Raw genomic sequence first — 19,589 nt, 5'->3', positions numbered from 1 at the left:
TGTTTATATTATTCAAGAATTTTTTCAGCTTCCCATAGAGAGAGGGAGCATAGACAGGATAAAAGGAGCATGGCCAGCAGGTTGAGAGAGGTGATTCTGCCTCTCTACTCCACACCACTGGGAGTACTGCATCCAGCTCTAGGGTCATCAACATAGGAGGGACCTCCCATGTTGGAGCAAGTCCAGAGGAGGGCCACGAAGATGATCAGAGGGCTGGAGCACCTCTTCTGTCAAGACAGGCTGCGAGAGTTGGGGCCGTTCAGCCTAGGGAAGAGAAGGCTTCAGGGAGACCTTATAGTGGCCTTCCAGCACTTAAAGGGAGCCTACAGGAAAGATGGGGAGGGACTTCTTATCATAAAGTGTAGCAATAGGATGAAGGGTAACAGTTTTAAACTGGAAGAGGGTAGGCTTAGATTAGATATTAGGAAGAAATTCTTTACTGTGAGGGTGGTGAGACAGTGGAACAGGCTGCCCAGAGAAGCTGTGGATGCCCCATCCCTGGAAGTGTTTGAGGCCAGGCTGAATGAGGCTTTGAGCAACCTGCTCTAGTGGGTGGTGTCCCTGCCCATGGCAGGCAGGTTGGAACTAGAGGATCTTTCAGGTCCTTTCCAACTCTAACCATTCTATGATTCTATGACAAGCTGGCCAAAGGAATATTCATGCTGAGTATATAAATGGGCGTTGGCCAGGGGGCAGGAATCCACCATCACTGCTCGGGATGCGTTGGGCAAGTAATCCATCAGGTGGTGAGAATGACTTGTGTTGTATTACTGTATCTTGTATATTCTTTTACATTATTATTACTGTTATTTTCCTTTTCCATTATTGTCCTATGAAACTGTCTTTTATCTCAACCCATGAGTTGTTTTTTTTCCTTTTTGCCTCCTTTTCTCCCTCTTCTCCCTACCCTTGGAGAGGGGGAGAATTAAGAGAGCAGCTGTGTGGTCCTAGCTGCTGGATGGGGTTAAACCACAACACAAGATTATTCTTCCTTTATGTGAGTATGCCATTTACAGGTTTATAAGGTATCAGTAAAGACTGTGAACCCCAATCTCCTGTAATCTAGGCAAATGTCCTTACAACCAACCATTAGGCTAATTGTGACAGTCTGTGTCTGTTCTGCATTCCTACTGTTGGAGCTGTTACCTTTTGTATTATAAATAAGAAGTAGGGGAAAGCAGCAATTCTGCAGACTCAGATTTAGGACACTCGCTTCGCAACAATAGGGAAGAGTTTGCATGTCAAGTTTATATGTCTGCAAAACAGCAGACATGTAGAAGAAACCAACAGTCATGCAGAAGTAACCATTTTTCACTTAGAAACTGGATAATTCATCTGAGGAATAAAACTAGAGAGAGAAAAACATTCTGAAGCTGGAAACACACTCGGGCTGGATCTCATCTCATGGACACCACTCTATCTTGAGTGTCCTGAGTCCTTTCTCCTTTGATTGGACAGTTCACAGTTACCATCTGCAATTGCAGATCAAAAGGTTCTGATCTCCTAAAGAACAGAGTTTTCCCACGAGGTACACATCAGTACTATCTGGGATGCAAAACAGCAGGGAAGAAAGATCGCAGCCCCAGCAGGGCAGCATAGTCCTAGCCCTTAGGCCCTGGTCCTGAGTCATAAATACAATAATAAAAGAAAACATGACAATCAAAAGAAATTTTAAAGTTTTCCCACCAAGGATGCTACAGTAACACTTGCGTATAGGGGAAATGCGGCTGTGGCGCCTTGCATGGCAGCAGAACCAGCACAAGAGCAGAGGGACACTTGACCACGGCAATGGGGCAAGTGTCTCAGCTGCCCAAAGTCTAGACATATGACTGGCGGGTGAAGAACATTTCAATACTCCCTGCTATGCACAGTCTCCATCTTCCCTCACTTAAAGGGTAAGGCAGACAATTCCTGCCAGGCTCTTTTCACGGGTTTCTGTCCACAGGGGAGGCTTACCAGTGAGTTCGCAATAAAAAAAATGCATTCCTGAACATTTTTAGAAGGGAGTCATCATTAAAGCCAGACTAATAGAAAAGAAAGTGTACAAAATTTGGAGGAGAAATTATCTGTGACCAAGTTCTCAGCAGCTCCATGGTGAGTGAAGAGACTGACCTCTGTGGATTTATACCGGCGCCGACAATCAGCTGCATACCAAACAGTAAGGGTGATAAGCACTTGTGAAAATATGCAAAGATAAAGAAAACACAGATGTCTACAATTTGTAAAAGAAATGAGAATTGTTTATGAAGTAGTAATTTGGTTCCCAAGTGGATCACGTTATGAAGCTGAAGTCAATAAGTAGTTGTGATGTGGTACATTGGTTAATAATATAGCCAACAATAAAACTACTAAACTGCATTTATTAAAAATAGATTAACATCACATTTAGCAGAATAAGCGGCAGAAAGAGTCAAAGCAAGGCAGCATGGCAGGGCTAATCAAGTCTATCTATGCACAGGATTGACAGGAGTAGACAGCAAAGGTATTTCTTAGCAACTTGTTTGTGCATTTGAGCAAGAAAACATGGAATACTTTAAAAGGAAGCCGGTGCAAGAAAATTAAGTAAGAGGAACAAAATGTAAAGACAAGAACTCCTAAAAGGTCCTTGGATATATTTATAAAGGGGTGTTTATAAACATACCCTGTTTATGTCTCCTCTGCATATGGAATAATAAACTCACCCAGGGAACATCCACACTTCTAAAAGGTAGTTGTCAATGCCCCATCCCTGGAGGTGTTCAAGGCCAGGCTGGATGAGGCTTTGAGCAGCCTGGTCTAGTGGGAGGTGTCCCTGCCCAGGGCAGGGGGTTGGAACTAGATGGTCTTTAAGGTCCCTTCCAACCTGAACTATTCTGTGATTCTGTGTGTGATTCTGTGATTATCTTAAAGACGTATCTTGAAAGAAAAGAGAAGGAGCTCAGGCTAACCAGTAATTTCCCAACAGCATGATCTCACATCCAAAACATTTCTTCGTAAGAAAAGTTTTCAACACAAAATTGTGTCATTAAATGAAATTTCTCTCAAAACCACACACACTGAAGTATTTGAGTGATACCAAACCTTCCAGTTTGATGCTGCTCCAACAGTTCACCTGCATTTTGCAATACAGTTTAACTGAAGATGTGCTCTAACACAACACGGTACATTATCTTTTGCGGAACAGAACTTATGATTTCCATTTATGCCATTTTCTTTATCAGAGAGAAACTTAAGATGTGGTTTAAATGAAGGCAAGAGACAGGGACAGTGGAAACAGACCCCATGCAAAAAACACTTTAAACCAGCAAATGTAATAATTTACGGTCCTTGGAGGCATAAGTCTAAATACAGAATAATACATTTTGAATGGTGAAAATAACTAAGCATAATGCGAAGTGGGGTTTAATACTGTACCTGACCTTTGTAAGTGAAGATCAGATGCTTTAATAAAATGTATACTCTATTTAAATTACAAAGTATTTGCCTTCAAGAAAAATAAGCTTCTCTGTGCAGCAGTCCAAACCAAGCGATTACAATGGTTGAAACTCAATGAAAAGTGATAGCAGGGTATGTACGTTGTCAGGATATGTATGATGCCTCCTGATAGTTACACCCCTTTGCTGGACCATTTTTGCATAGTGGAGAGGATAAGCCTTTCATCTGTGTGAAGAAGCGAGTGAATTTGATACTGTGAGTGGAATATTGCTTCTGGGTTGACAAATTAGTGGGCATAAAAGGTTTTGAAAGTTTGCTTTGAACCAGACTCACTACAAAGTTCCGAGGTTGCTCTAAGACTTGTATAGCATGTCACTACTGCAAAACAGCTTAGAAATCCAGCAAAAGTGGTTTCTCAGCTGGAGCAGTACCTCTTCTCTCTCACTAACCAGATGTGCAGCGTATGTGTCATCCCGGCTCAGTGGGCACTGCGAAGGGGAAGTTTCAAGTGGAACTTAATTTGGTCAACCTGCTTCCCCCTAAACTAATTTCAACTAAACTGTTTTTAAGAAGTATTTTGGGGGAGGGTTATTATGCTCTAAAAAACCTGAAAAGACAGAGACTCTGGGAAACTCTTGTGCCATGGCTTGTAAATACTTCGGGTACTATAATCCAGTTCTGGATTATCATAATAAAAAACATTTTGCCCTGCTGTCCCTGTCACTAGAGACTCTTAACTGTGAAATGGAGTGTGTGCTCTCATCAGGACTGACAGAAGAAATGGGTTTCCACACAGAGTTTGTTAGGGGTGTACTCTGTAACCAGATATGATGCCTGGCTGTGCGAAAAAAGTGGCTAAATATTTCACTTTCTAAAAAAATAGACAAAAAATAATGGGACATGGGGTGCAATCACCATCACCATCACAGTTAAACCTAGCAAATAGATACTGCAGGGTTTCTGGGATAATCTCAGATCCCAGTTTTATCCGGAGAAGCTTTTCATCTCTGATTACATTAGCAATCTTGCAGGGCACATCTTAATTTGGCATGAGCTGTTCCCAGACGGGAGGTCAGAAGTTTATAACAAGAAAGGTAATTTGAGTGGAAAGATACTTGCAGGTACCAACATCATATTCCCTCGTGCAATCCTGCCTCTGCTGCAGCTGGTCCTCTGCTGCCAGGGACACGCAGCTCTGCCTTCATTCACAGCAAACAGCTTTGAATCACTGCACAGCAGAGTTTAAGATAAAGCTCCAGCCATGGGAATGAAATACAGCAAGGTCTCCACTAGAGAGAACTTAATAATTTCTCCAAAAGAACAATCACACTTGTTTCTCTGGCCCCAAGTGACACATTTGTGCGGAAATTTCCTTCTACCCCTTGTCTTCTGTTTGCTTACATAGTTGAAGCGCTACTGAGTATTTGCACCTGCTTTGCGCCACGGTCCCATGAAGCTCAGACCTTCAGCCCTCAGATAGGAAGAGATTAGAGACTGACTTGATTACTGGATACCCTGAGGAATACTATTATGTATACCAATACAGTGAATTTTGACAAAAGTATCTAAGGAATAGCTTTTCCCATATCCTTGGCGCAACCACTGCTTGCTGGACACCTGGCCTCCAAATGGCTGCTGTGGATGCATGGATAAATCTCAGGGGTCCCACAAGTCCAGCCCTCATGCACTACATGGCTTAACTGCACACACAATACAGTATCATCACATTCACAGTGAGTATGCCTGGGATGTTAAAGGATCTCTGATCTGCACAGGGCACAGAAAATCTTTCTAACAGCCCCCCTCAGCTCAACAGCTTCTCAGGGAACTCCTTCATCCAGCTGGTTTTTCTTACTGCTTCTTGGGACACCAAAGAATTAGTGCCTTCTCAAACCCACACAGCTGCCCTTGAAGGCAGGGGGAATTTCAGCACATTATCCCCAAGCTTCAGAGTTTACCAAGGTTACCTTGATAACCAAGGCCACCTGCTAACCACAGTTACTCATTTGGAGATCCCAAAAGCCATCCCAACCTTGCTGTCAGGGAAGCTTCAGGGCAATCTGCTCTTTTGCCTGCACAGCAAAGCCTAACCCAGATCTCTGGCTGCATTTAGGAAGAAAGGAATGTCAAAATGGCATTTTATAAGTTACCGACAAAAAAAGAACAGGCGTCACATGATGCTGGTCAATGATGCAGAAAAAGCATTGGATTTATCAAGAAATGCATAGGCAATGAGTGCTCCGAGACAGAGTCATCCATCATGATTTTGTCTTTTGGGGCTGGGGGGTTTTATTGCCTGACTGGCATCTGCATAAGCAGCTGGACTTCATGTTACCAAAGGACATTAAAATAATAAATATGATTAATTAACAGCATCAACACCAGTCACATATTTGCATTACTGGAAAAGCTAATGGCTATAAGAATAACCTTTAGATAGTGGAACAGTAAGTTACAGCATTTCTTAGCCATCCAGAGGAAAAGGTGAAATGAAATGGACTTACGGTGCCTGCCAGGTCTACTTCTGACGTCAAGTCACTATTTTCCAGATGGAGAATTGTAAGATTAAGCTCCTAATAGTTAGCAAATGTACTTCAAAAAAATATTTCATAAAAGAGTTTAAAGTCCCAGTTTATTCAGGAGTAGTCTGAGGCCTATTCTCCCACTCAGGGGCTTGGTTAGATTAAAAAGATTACCAAGGGAAGCAGCAAATTCTGCACCTCATACTGTTGTTAAAACATGATTAAATCCCTATTTCTGAGAGTTCTGTTCTAGCTCAAACGGAGGCTGGGATGCAATGCGCAAGGCAGGAATTACTGGGAGGAATTGTCTGGCCCATGTTAGGCAGGAGCTGAGAATGGAGTATTATAAACAGCTTCTTTGGATTTAAATTATGGCTTTCTGGTCTGCGGCTTTCTGGTGCAGGGAAGTACAAACCTCATCTCCCTGAGTGAAGACTCTCAAGGGATGCAGCCTCTGAGGAGGACACACAGGATTTGACCCTTTACCCTGCTCTCTGGTGTTCTGCTGGATCCACAGCTCCAGCCCACAGGCAGAGAAGCATTAAATAAACTTCCTCAACAGTAATGCTTTCACACCCTATCCTGGCTCTCTCTCCCACTTCTGTCTCTGTGCAATAGCAAAAGCCCTGGACGAGGAAGAAATGTTGGTGTTTCTTTCCATTGAAACCTCCCTCGAGGGCATCTGCTTCAAACCTTAATGTCTCAGAAGCCAACCCGACACACACAGAGGGTGGGTGCTGGACTCCAGGTCTAAGACAAAGTAAGAGGTGATACTGGCAGACTCCGGGCTGCATGAGATGGTGAACTGCAGCTACAGCATAGCACAAGATGAAACCAAAAAGGTACTTTGGAGAGAAGAAAGGGAGACTTGCATCACACACCAAGAAAAGGGAGAAGGGAGGCACGTTTGATATTAGGACAAGCTAAGAAGGCACCTCTTGCCTTCCCTGGGAAGAACACCTGTGCTGCACCCTGGTTTACAGTCTGGTACATCATCAGTACACAAGTTCAAGCTTTGGGGCAGGCTGGATCTCAGCAATGCTCCCCACTCTCATCTGTGCCTCTAACATCTGCTTTGGAGCTTGTCTACAACCTCGTGGTAAATGGCACAAGTTCTGCCTAAGAGGATGCAGCTGTCTCTCTGGAGACCACAGGATGCACAGAGGTCCATATCAACAGGGGCACTGGGGGCATGAGCAATGCACACACTTACTTCTCAGTTCATTACCACTTGCATCAGTGTGCCTCACCCTCTTCGGCCATTTTGTAAACCCCTTATCACATTTGGCTATGGTTTATCAGCAGTGTGCTCTTGCAGCAAAAAAGACCTGGTATAGTCAACAAGGGACATCATCCTTCCCCTCAGTACAGCACCTGTGAGACTGCGTCTGGAGTGCTGTGCCTGTTTGGGACTAGAAGAACCTCCAGAAGCCCCTTCAATTATTCCCCCAATTATTCCCCTTCCATTAGTCCCCCAAATTATTCAATGATTACCAAGGTACTACTACACCTAGCCCCATGTATTGCCCGTCTCATCACACAGAGGTAACAGTTGTCTTCCCTGGAGCTGCACAGCGTATTTCATTGAGGAAGGGGGTACCAGGCAGGACATGCCCTTGAAGTGACATTAGGATCATGCTCAGCCATTAGCGATGCACATGAAATAATGACAGGGCGGGAAAGAGCAATTAAAGCTAACACTGACTGATGTGAGGAAGGAAAATATTGGATACAGGAAAAAGTTGTAAGGGCCTCTGACATAAGGATGATCTAGGGCAAGGTACTTTAATGAAATTCCAATTAATATGGGCTGCAAAATCACAACCAAACTATTTTCAAGCACTTTCTAATGTGCTCTTATTTAGGGCAAAATATACTGCCATGTGACATTCTGATTTCAAGATGGGCAAGCGAAAGGAGCAATTAATAAGGGCAACCACAAACAGATGAAGTAAAGAGGTCTTATGCCTTTTGAAATTCCAGAAAACATCCTAAGCTAGAAGTTTAGAGCAGTGGATACAGAAGCTGCATGAATCCTTCCATTCCTGGATCAAACTCACTCCTCCTCAGAAACAAGCAGGGGCACTGAGTGTACAGTTGCAGTTTAGTTTAGGTGTTGCCTTAAACAGATGATATTCCATGAAGCTTGACTTCGTCTAAGATATTTAAAAATAAGATGCTAGACAGAATTACTTAAGAATAGTCACAGAGCAAATGTCTGTGAGATCTGATTCAAGATGGAAAATAAGACAGTGAGGCGCTCTCTTACACTCAGCCCATGGGCTTGGTCTGTGATGGAGAAAGGGTGATAAAACCAGGACATCAAGTGAAATAAAAACGTATCAGGAGCCACACTCCACGCAGATGCTGAACACATAGTTGTCTCTTAACAGATTTAGGTGTGTTTGACTTAAACCAGGCATTTATGAAGATACCTGCTGGGGACAGAGCTGTCAGATACTTGAGTTCTCTGCCTGGACTGTGTCCGATCTCCCCATGTGGTATGAAGGAGTCTGAGTGTACGCCGAGGTTTTTCCCTCAGATAAATCTCACGGTGCCCGTATGATGCCTACAAGGGGGTCCTGGGCCACCAGCTTGACCCCAGGAAAGGGCCTGGACCTGCGCTTTGCAACATGGACACAGTCTGCTCAGTGACATACACTGCTCAAAACACCCCCAGGAACAGGGCAAGACCTGGGAATATGACTGGGCAGAGGAGTGAAACGAAAATGTGAGAAGTAATATAGCACCGGTACAGGAAGCCTTCCCCCACTCAGGGCAGTTTTATGCAGCTAACAGAGCTGTGCCTTAGCATTAAATGCCTGACGTAGACAACGTTTTCACACTGGCTGAGAAAGGCATCTTTTCAAAATCTATTAAAAAAGCACACCTCAATTCAGTCTGCATTTCCATTCACTTAGCCCTGTTCACCATCGTTAGCCCCCCCTTTTTTTTTTTGATCCAAACTTTAGGAAAATTTTTAAATCATTGCAATGGCAATCTCAAACAGAATCTTTCTTTCTTGCTGGTGTTCCTACTTCAAAAGCAGCTCAGCTAAAACGTTCTTACTTCAGGTAATCCAGGCAAAAATATAGAGACAAAACCTCCGAGGAAACTCAAGTTAAAAAAAGGAAATCACATAACAGGAAAATCAATTTCAAGAATTCTTTCACAGGCAAAGCTTCTTGTGCGGCAAAATTACTTCATTTTATTTATCCCAAGTGGAGGTTTCTCCTATGGGGAGCTTGAGCAAGACAGAAGGTGACTGCATGAAAGGGTAGAACTGGGAATTCCTGATTCCTCTAAAGTACAAACGCTAATAAAAAACTATACCAGGTACTGAGTGGGGATTTTTAAAATTTTACTTATTCTGACCCGTGGAAATTTTGGGAACTCCCAAGTATTCACATCGCGCCTTAGAGGATAATTAGGGCTCGAGGTACTGTGCTTTGGCAAAGAAAAGGGACCATGATTAATTGCATGAAGGATGCTCAGCTGGACTCTGGCAAGCTGAGGGACAGGCACCGCTCTGCCAGCTCAGAGTGAAGAGTTAATCCTGGCTCTTCTGTCTTCTCTAATTGTTTTGAGGATCAAAGTGCCAGACTCTTCACCTCTTGGAGGAGACGTTCTACTTTTTAGTCAAACTTTGGGCAGAAGAGACAGGCAGGCTGGTCCTCTGGGCCGGTTAGGGCATCCGTCTGCAAAGCAGCACTCCAGTACCTGCTAAGTATTTCATGGCCAGTTAGACAGCAGAAGAGCTATAGTTCACCACTTTCTGTAGGGTGAACTAATGCAGCTGGCCGCAGTGTTCTGTCTCTGTGAGGATGCTGGGCCAAGGTTACTAATTCTGGTTTCATTTGTCCAGGGCTATCCAGGCAGCCACCTATTAAGCAAGGCCTATTACTCACACAGGTAGAGTATGGTCCTTAAAAGGATCGTGTTCTGCATAGTCCATAGGGCATAGCTGTGCTATTAATCATTATTATATTAAATATAGGGAAAACTACGTTATTCACATTGTGTCTTGTGACAAAAACTGTGCTGTATACTGGTGCCAATACAGTTGCTACTGCTTGTTTTCAGTGCCACTAAGAACACTCTAAAAATAGAAACCAGTCAAAGAACCAAAGCTCAACAGCAGCCTGCGTCATCGCTGTATATCTTCAAACCATAGCAATATGAGATGATAAATAAAGAAGAGAGAGAAAACCTCTGGGCTATAAAAACAGAAAGGGAATAAGTTTCTAAGGGGAAAAAAATCCCTCTCAAATTGTTGCAATTTTAAATGAAAAAGAACGTAACATTAAGATTAGCATTTTATTCATCCAAGACACAGAGAAATACCCCAAGTATGCAAAGAAAAAATATTGTAGCCAACAAAGTCTTCCCTCTAAAGAAGTAAACAGAATTGTTTAGAGCCTTGTACCATCTTACGGCTTGTGAATCAAAGATCTCCCTCCCCAAAACCAGCACCAAACGCACGGTTTCTTTGAAACTCTTGCCCATGTTTTAGAACACTCTTCATTCAAGTCTAGGGCAGTGATGATCCCATATATCTCCTCATAAGTAGTTTCAGTAGGGAATTATCCTTATTGTCAAAAAATCACACTCTCTATTTCCAGAACAACTTTGTCTGAATTTCCTGTTCCACTTCTTTGGTCACATTTTGCCTTTGCTAATTTGAAGACCGTTCCCCCAGTCTCAGAGGCCACCCGCCTACAGAGCTGGTAAACTAAAGTCACCTTCACACTCAGTGTCTCCAGTGACAATCCCAGGTCTGGAGCTATTTCTGTAGTTCTTTTCCAAGTTTTCCAATCTCAGTTTGCAGGATGGTCACCAGAACTGAACATGTTATTCCGGTGATGATGTCGCTAATGCCACCTCTCCTCACCTCCTAGCCAACAGCACCTGGTCTGTGATACCCAAGTGTCAGACCTGCCCTCAGGCTTCTCCTGTGTCTCCACAGCCACCTTGCTGGAGTACCTGTCCCCACACACCCAGCTGCCTGTTCCTGCCCTAAGGCCACCCTGTCCCCCTTCTACCTCCCCAAGGTGGCTACCCAGACCCTCTGGGCAGGCGCATGGTGAACCGGGATGAGAAACCAATGAGACAGGGTAAAGACCATGGAAGGTAAGAGCCCAGTTTTTGGCAGCAATGTAGACTTCAATCAGCTTACAAAATCATGTTTTCAGAGCATTTCAGTGCTTCACCACAAACCTGCGTCTCTTCTCTGAACAGAGGCAGAACCCATGCACCAATAGGTACTCAGTTCTACGCAGGCCACCACTTAAATCTGGTGAGGAGGACAGTATTCAGGCAATGGGAATGTGCTAGCTGGTGAGCAGAGCAGACGGAGCTTCCACTTGAAATAAGGCCCCCAGTGACCTAGGATGGGTAACATTGGTATGGACCAGTTTCCTGGAGAGCTGTTGAGTGGGTCTTTGGATGGGGCTGAAAGGAAGCATGGACTACATGGACTATCTAAATCTTGATTCCCAGACTATTCCTCAATGGTAAAATAAAGAATATTTTGTCTGCACCTGTTCAGCGATACTTGCACTCTCTGAGGATGAGTGTGAATATCTACTCCTTCTTCCACCCTTGCTGTTCATCACACTCAGGCAGTCAGCAAGGTTGCCGCCCCAGTCAGCACAAAATGATTATTTTTTTTGTCCCTTTTTACACTAACCTAACCGCTTAAAATAATGAGCACTTACTAATTCACCAAATATTTATTTAACAATAAGGGGGCAAGTAGGGAGCTGTTTTCACTTGGAGTCATGACTGTCTCTCTGGACACTATCTGTGGTGCCATGAGGAGAATCCTTATTGCATTCCCCCCCGCATGGAAACAGGAAGCCTTGCTGCATGGGGGCAACTCTCTCTCTGTTCCGCAGTATGAATGCTAAATTTAAATGTCATTAAAATTACATCATGGAGCCTGAAGCTTTCTAAACAAAGCTGGTTAGATTGCATCCCAGAAGAAGCTGCTGCTGAAAGACACTGTTTACTTATTCACCTTCTTTTTAATAGCATTACGCACATAACTCTTCAGAAAAGAGTTTTAGGAAAGATAAAGACCCAGATCACAGGTCCCAATTTATTATTCTTCATTTTCTTCTGCATTTTACATATACATTAAGAAGGTGACATTTTTTTGTGTCAAACCTAAAGCTAATTACCCTTAGGCAATTTAGGCAGTTGCCCCTTCTGGCAATTTAAATACAAAACACAAGCAGTTGTGTTTGGTAAGGTTTATCAAGTCCTGTAAAGTAAAACTTCTTCTCAATTCCCACTGCTATTGCTAGACTGCTGCGTGATAACAAAAAAATATTTGTGGCTAGAAATAAGTCGATGAAATTTCCCTTGTCCAGGCTGAAATAAATGCAAAAGCAGAATTAGTAGTAAAAAATGATTGGAAGTCAGTAACGTGTTAAAAAGTCTTCCTGGGTGAATTAGATAAATGCAAGAATATCAAGACCTTTCATGCAACTCTCTCCTCGAGAGTTTCAGTAATTCCAGAGAAAGTGGGAACCCAGCCTGGTCGATCATTGTTTCACCTTTGTAGAAACAACTGTACTGTCTCCCTGACTCACCTCTCACTTTCATGATTTTGCCTGTCTCAGGTTTAGCATCAAACGAAATACAGAAGGGGATTTTTTTTACCTAAATTGCTTAAGAGCAAAAGTCTCACTAATTTTCATTGTATCAACTGTCACCCAAGACACCAAGCTGCTTTTCAAAGTCATACAGTGCACGTCTATGTTTTTTTATGATGAGATTTTCATTCCTATAGAGTCTTTGATAACAGCTCAATGTCTCAGAAGAAAGCAGTTTGCTCCGTTTGCCAGTGACCACTTCTAAGGCCTCTGTTAGGCTAATAAATGGAATTAGTGAGGTTTTCAAATGTTAACACAGATTCACCACCAAAAGTTAAGCTCACATTTCTCATTGATAATGCTATATGTATGAGATAAAAGCAAGGCAAAATTAAAACTCAAAGAATGGCTATCCCCACAGACACCGTGAAACTGGGGAATGCAGCATGAATGCACCTCTCGACATTCATTGGCATGCTTTCAAGGTACAGATAAATATCTATTCACGTGATAACATACACATACATCACATGGTGACAAACTGTAGCAGCCTTTTCCTTGATTTCTTATGTTCCCTTACCTGGGGTTGCATCTTCTTACATATACAACACAAAGCACAGAGAAACCTCAAAGAGTTTCTAAAAGTACTTTTTTAGCAACCCTGTGCAGTACCAGCACTATCCTATTGACAGAACTTCCATATCAAGATATTTAAAAGGTAAGGAAAATCAGAAGTGTTTCTTAAACATGCCTTCTCCAGTATCACCAAGCCAAACACAACCAAGAAACCGTGTCACTGTAGCACTGAGGAAGGCAAAATATATTAAACAAAGAAGGGATCAATGGAGAGAAAGGACAAGGTGTTGCCTAGCAGATCACTGAAAGCCCAATACGCCAGTGGCAGGCGCTGGGTTAAGTATAGTTATGAATGTGAGTTTAACAGCGAAGGTCGTCCCATTTTGTTCCCTGAACTAGAAAGGTTTGCGTCTAATTTCAAATGTGAAATCTTACGTGAAGATAGTTTATTGAAGATATTTTATGATCCTTATTATAAAATCCCCAGGCTCTTCTGGGGCCAATTTACAAAGGTTTATGTGCAAGCCTAATGCTGGGAGATGAGAACACAACATTCTTTAATATGCAAAGAAAACCTGACCAGAGCACTATGATCAGATTACCTCAGTAGTATCAAAGACAAAAAAACTATTGAGCTTGGAGACAGCAAATCGTGGAGACATGTCTCAAGAAAAGTCACATTTTGTGGCCACCTTACACACTGCAGCAGACAGCTTGTTACTGAAGTTGATGAAAATATTTTCAAAATAAATGGAGGGAATGAGGATTTCTTGATGCATTTGGTTTGGGTTTTTTTGGGGTGGATTTTTTTTTTCCCCATAAAAAAAGAGAGATTCTGCTTTTCTTGAAAAATTTCAGCTTGCTAGAGAAAATGGAAAACCAAAGCACTTGGATTCTGAAAAGCTCTCAGATTTCAGCCAAAAAAATGGCATGTGACTAGCATGATGTTGAAATGCCACATGTTCTCTCTACCTTTCTGGGCTGGGTTTCCTATGAGAAGCGCAGAGACAGGATTCAGGAGGCTCAGCGGAATGCTGCGGGAGGAGAGGGGGTAAGGAAGTCTTGGGAGAGAATGGATGCACAAGGTGTTGAACTAGAGCTCCCACGTTGTGCTTCAGCAGCATTTCTAACCAGACCAGGAGGAGGAAGTGAGGGTGTGTTTGCTTTTTTTGGACAGGAAGAAATAAATAGCCTAAAAATTGACAGTTTCTAGGTTTTTTGGCTGAAAAGTCAAAAATCTTCTACAGGGAAGCCTTCCAACCCCTCTCTGATCTCTGACTACATTTGTTTGACCAGGTTTTCTGGGTACTGGCATGCTGGTGCAGTGTTTCTTTTTAGGGAAAGAGAGGAGACTGTAGTCTGTCATATCTGAGGGAACTGGGTTAGAGACAAGAGACAGATGACAAGGGTGGTTGGGCATGGTGTTGGCAGGGTGTCAAGGGGAACTGAGAGGGGGTGGGAACCATCTGCCTGGAGAAGGAGGTTGATGAGGTGGAGGTAAAGGGGGTGGCAGAAGGAGAACAAGTTTGTACTGCATTTCAGAAATACTTTTGGTTTAAGTTTGAGAGTAGGGTAAATGTGGACCCATTTGTAACCCACACACAGGGAGGTTATTAATGATACTTAATGTGAGCTTATTTTCATTGAACAAAAGGTGGGTGAACTCACACTCAGGAAGCTAACATTTGCCTTGCCTCATAAGGGTATGGCAATATTGAATCAACCTGCGAGGAACTGAATTTCAGCTACAAAAAAGCTTAAAGTAAAGTAGATGACTCATGCTCCTTCTAGGTATATGTGCCAGAGGGCCTAACCGTAGGAATCTGAATGGCAACAAAAAAAATCCCTTCCCAGGTTTAAGTTATCCTTTCCATGCATGCATCGTTCATCCCAGTGTAAGCAGCTTCAGAGAGAAAAGCATCAGGTGCATCTGTGCCTATAACCCTAAATTGGAAGTCTAATAGAAAACAGATCTTTGCAAGTTTTCTGGCCTTACAGAGTAATGGGTATGCTAATGAAAAAAAGTTGTACATTCCTAGTTCATACCAGCCTAGGTAAATACTAATCAAGGACCTCCGGCCAGGCACCGCTCAGAGAATATTGGCTATAACACAAGCTTGAGGAAGGCAGAGCTACAGACCATGCGGGAAAAAGAGCAGGGTGAAGAGGAAATCAAATTCACAGAAATAATTGGTAAGGAAAGTGGCATTTTCTATGACTGTTCAAAATATTCAACTGAGTACTAGTGTTCTAATATGAAACTGAGAAATTAGTGTTAGGCAAAACAATAAGAAAACTCTTGTTCAGGAGCTGTTGTGTTCTGTGTTCAGTAGTGGTGTGAGACGAGCCCAGGTGAACCAGAGCTCTCAGGTGGGTTTGTGAGAGCCTTTCCTACCTGTTGAAAAAAATAGGAAAAACTCAAAAATATCAAGTTTCATAAGAACTTGAAACAGAATACTTCACTTTTTACAGAAAGAATAATTGAAAGTCACCAGAAAAGCTAGAAAGTTGAAGACAAATAAAAAAAGACTTGTCAGCTACCTTCCCCCTGCATCTTGGCAGAGCTGGTTCTAGCCTTCAGGATTTCCTTTGGCCAGCTCAAGGACTTTCTCGATCACAAAGAGTCTGTGAATGCCCCATAATTTCAAGGAAGCTTTTTATCTCCATCCTCTGTGAGGTCCATCTTGTGCCTGCAGTCTTCTCAGACTCTTTGCTGTAATGCTCATGCTATCTTACTCCTCTTATCACCTGCACCCTGGAAATGTCCCTCCTTGACTAGACTCCACTGTCCCCCAGGTGTGAAGCAATTTCCATCCCTCCAGATGTGCCACTCAACAAAATGATTCAAAGGGACATAACATACACACCAAACCCAGACTCATCAGACATTGCCCCTTGCATGCCTGGGAATACAGCTGCTTGTAAATTAGCAATTTTTGGTCTCCTTTCCATAACAAACCTCCAGACAGAAATACGTGTTCATGAGCTATGAAATACTTATGGACACATCTACTGCCCAGGCACTTCACAAAACCTCTAAGACTGGACCTGTTTGTTTCAGTTGTGTCACCCATCTTCATGGATGATAACTTTTTGACGCAGGTGGTGGAGGAACCAACGAGGAAAGGTGTGCTGGTGGATGTTGTACTAACAAACAAAGAAGGACTTGTTGGGGATGTGAAGGCTGGGGGCAGCCTTGACTGCAGTGACCATGAGATGGTGGAGTTCAGGATCCTGAGTGGAAGAAGTTGGGCAAGAAGTAAGATTGCAACCCTGGACTTCAGGAGAGCTAACTTTGGCCTCTTCAAAGACCTACTTGGAGGAATCCCATGGGTTAGGGCTCTAGAATTTAGGAGGGTCCAAGAGAGCTGGTTAATATTCAAGCACCACTTCCTCCAAGCTCTGTGCATCCCTATGAGTCAGAAATCAAGTAAAGAAGGCAGGAGACCTGCATGGATGAGCAAGGAGCTTCTGGAAAAACTCAACTGAAGAAGGAAGTTCAAAGAATGTGGAAAAAGGGACATGCAGAGATGCAACAAGGAATGCTAACGCCCACTTGGAACTAAATCTGGCCAGGTATGGCAAGGACAGCAAGAAGGGCTTCTTCAACTGCATCAGTAGCAAAAAGAAGACTAGGGAAAATGTGGGCCCACTGCTGAATGAGATGGGTGCTCCAGTGAGGGAGGCTGCAGAGAAGGCGGAGTTACTGAATGCCTTCTTTGCTTCAGTCTTTACTGCTAAGGCCAACCCTCAGGAATCCCTGACCCAGGAGGTGAGGAAAAAAGTCTGCAGAAAGGAAGAATTTCCCTTGGTTGAGGAAGATCAAGTTAGAGATCATTTAGGCAAACTCAACACCCACAAATCCATGGGCTCCAATGGGATGCATCCACGAGTGCTGATGGAGCTGGCAGATGTTATTGAAAAGACACTTTCCATCATCTTTGAAAAGTCATGGAGAACAGGAGAGGTGCCCAAGGACTGAGGAAAACCAATGCCACTCCAGCCTTCAAAAAGGGCAAGGAGTAGGACCCAGGAAACTACAGGCCAGTCAGCCTCACCTCCATCCCTGGAAAGATGATGGAACACCTCATTCTGATTGTCATCTCTAAGCATGGTGAGGAAAAGTAGGTTATCAGGAGTAGTCAACATGGATTCAGCAGGGTGAAATCATGTTTGACCAATCTGATAGCCTCCTGTGATAGCATGACTGGCTGCATAGATAAGGGGAGAGCAGTGGACATTGTCTACCTTGACTTTAGCAAGGCTTTTGACACCGTATCCCGTAACACCCTCATAGGTAAGCTGAGGAAGTATGGGTTAGATGAGTCGACAGTGAGGTGGATTGGGAACTGGCTGAATGGCAGAGCTCAGAGGGTTGTGATCAGCGGCACAGAGTCTAGTTGGAGGCCTGTAACTAGCTGTGTTCCCCAGAGGTCAGTACTGGGTCCAGTCCCGTTCAACGTATTCATCAATGACCTGGATGAAGGGACAGAGTGTACCCTCAACAAGTTTGCTGATGACACAATGCTGGAGGGGGTGGTTGGTAAACCAGAAGGTTGTGCCACCATACAGGAAGACCTGGACGAGCTAGAGTGTTGGGCAGAGAGTAACCTAACGAAGTTCAACAAAGGCAAGTGTAGGGTCCTGCACCTAGGGAGGAATAACTCCATGCACTGGTACAGGTTAGGGGTCGACCTGCTGGAAGGCAGCTCTGCAGAGAAGGCCCTGGGACTCCTGGTGGACAACAAGTTGACCATGAGCCAGCAATGTGCCCTCATGGCCAAGAAGGCCAACGGTATCTTGGGGTGCTTTAAAAAGAGTGTGGCCAGCAGGTCGAGGGAGGTCATTTTCCCCCTCTACTCTGCCCTTGTGAGGCCACATCTGGAGTACTGTGTCCAATTCTGGGCTTCCCAGTTCAAGAAAGACAAGGAGCTACCGGAGAAAGTCCAGTGGAGGGCTACAAAGATGATCAGGGGACTAGAACATCTCTCTCAAGGGGAAAGGCTGAGAGACTTGGTTCTGTTTAGCCTGAAAAAGAGAAGACTTAGAGGGGACCTTATCAATGTTTATAAATATCTGAAGGGCAGGTGTCAAGAGGATGGTGCCAGACTCTTTTCAGTGCAGCCCAGCAACAGGACAAGGCGCAACGGGCACAAATGAGAACACAGTTCCATCTGAACATGAGAAAAAACTTCCTTACTTTGAGGGTAACAGAGAGCTGGAACAGGCTGACCAGAGAGGTTGTGGAGTCTCCTTCTCTGGAGATATTCAAAATCTGCCTGGATGTGTTCCTGTGCAACCTGCTCTAGGTGAACGTGCTTTAGCAGGGGGGTTGGACTAGATGATCTCCAGAGGTCCCTTCCAACCCCTATCATTCTGTGATTCTGTGAGGGATAAAGAACACTGATAAAGATAGGTCTTTGGGGTAATTTTCTGAATGGAAATGTAGCCACAGAAATACAGATTTGCTTATTCATCCTCCTCAGCATAAATGGATGGGAAGGATGGGAAAGGTTGAGGTTCAACACTCTGAGTCTGTCTGGTTCACAGCCAAGCTCCTCAGCACACATCAGACAGGCAGGGTGCAGACCTGCACAGTGGTCTCCAAGCACAGCCAGAGTCCAAACTACTGGTAATGGAGTCTCAGTCCCTCTTCCCCTTTCTGCCTCTCTAAAGAAAATATCATTATCGTCAACAACTCACCTCTATGGTAAACTGTAGTTGTGAATGCATTGTTTCACAAAAATGTTCAAAATTAACTATATTTATGAACTTGAATTCAGCACAACTTTCAAGTATATGCTGAAATCCTATTCAGGTCAAACTACTCGGTGCAGCCTACTCTGTCACATTAAGTATCTTATGTATTTGCATTAAATAAAGTTAGACTAAGGGTGACAAGTTTGCACGTGTGGCAACTTATTTCTCCTATTTCTGAAAACTCCTCCATAAAACTCCTCCCCATTTGAAATTCAGTATTTATTCTTTTAAACAGATCTGACTGTATCACTTCCGGCTCAAGAGAAAGGCCAAGCAAGTATGATACAGGTGGCAGATATGCAACATCTATTCTTCTTCATAGTAGCTAATTTTCATATGATATGCGTTCAAATGTATGGTTTTATTTTCATATACACTAAATTGAATAACAAACATTTGTGTTATCTCAGTATTAGAAGAATGAACCTGGTTCTACTTTTATCAGAATCTGAAAATACTGTAAGCGGTAAATAACTGGAAATCTTATTAAATTCCCCAAAACCCAAATAATCTAAAATAAAATCCATGAAAAATTATCTCTGGTCTGCTGATCACTCACAATGATTCCAGGACACCTGCTGGATAAACCCACGTTGGATGGGAGGTCTATGCGGAAAAGAGAAGCTAATTGCTGTCATGAAGGCAAATACAACATTTCATTATGGGGATAAATCAAAGTACGCAGTAGACAACCAACCTTCCTGCAGTCAGGCTGAGC

The sequence above is a fragment of the Larus michahellis genome, chromosome 4, assembly GCF_964199755.1.
Source record: "Larus michahellis chromosome 4, bLarMic1.1, whole genome shotgun sequence".
NCBI lineage: Eukaryota > Metazoa > Chordata > Aves > Charadriiformes > Laridae > Larus > Larus michahellis.
This window is presented reverse-complemented; position numbering follows the sequence as displayed.